Consider the following 893-nt stretch of genomic DNA (forward strand, 5'->3'; position numbering starts at 1 on the left):
TAGTTTCCAACTTGTGTCTGTCACATTGTATACCACTCTATGTTGAATGAGTCCGAGAGTGACTGCGTTCATGTTGCGTGACTGGAAGGATCGCGTGTGTGATGGGTACGCTTGATTAGTGTGTGTCTACGTCTATTGTTTCTGTAATGGCGTGCGGAACATTGCGAGGAGCACTCGCGGGGTCTCCGTGCCGGTCCAGCCGGTGCCGGAACGGAGCCGAAGACGGGAAAGGTCCGGAACGCGACTAAAGATCGCGGCGGATAGTTTTAACGCGCGCGGTCGAAGTCGCACGCGATCGCGTTTGCAATAGTAGAAAAATTGCCGTTTCGGGGGCAATTGCTCGAGAAACGATTGCTCGCGCAATGCTGCGCACGCGCCTTCGTTTTTTGCCCGCAAACGCGGGTTCTGTGACCGTGGTAACGCCCTTTCTTCTCGTTGGTTTTTCCCACACGTAGTACGTTCTGGAGTTCCTTTACACCGCGGTAAGTTGCAGCTCAAGCTCTCGCTAATCGTTCATTATCCAAAAGAAAAAAAAAAAAAAAAGAAAGAACAAAGTATCATCTATTGCTCGTTTCGCTCGTACATTCATCTTACATGTCTTTCGTATGACCCATTAATATGTAACACTTATGTATTTATATATCGAACCTTTAGCCTGCCTTTACACTGTCATTACTTTCCTAACGTTTCGTTCTGTCTCTTTTTCTGCCTTCTTTATTTTTACGCCGCCCATGTAACAGCCTGTTATCATTTCTCATTATACGAATATTTGCGTTTCGCTAATGTTTGATCACACTTTGCTTATTTGTCTCTCATCTCTTTCATCGAACGCCACCTCCTATTCTACTTCGTCCACTCTCTCTCTCTCTCTCTCTCTCTCTCTCTCTCTCTCT

The 893-nt window shown here is 46.5% G+C and overlaps 1 protein-coding gene across 1 annotated transcript in view; it reads left to right on the forward strand.

The window, feature by feature from the left end:
* LOC108750630 (teneurin-a) overlaps window positions 1–893 on the forward strand; it is a 487296-nt gene that overhangs the window by 469182 nt on the left and 17221 nt on the right. The window lies entirely within an intron of this gene.

The sequence above is a fragment of the Trachymyrmex septentrionalis genome, unplaced genomic scaffold, assembly GCF_001594115.1.
Source record: "Trachymyrmex septentrionalis isolate Tsep2-gDNA-1 unplaced genomic scaffold, Tsep1.0 scaffold37, whole genome shotgun sequence".
Lineage (NCBI taxonomy): Eukaryota > Metazoa > Arthropoda > Insecta > Hymenoptera > Formicidae > Trachymyrmex > Trachymyrmex septentrionalis.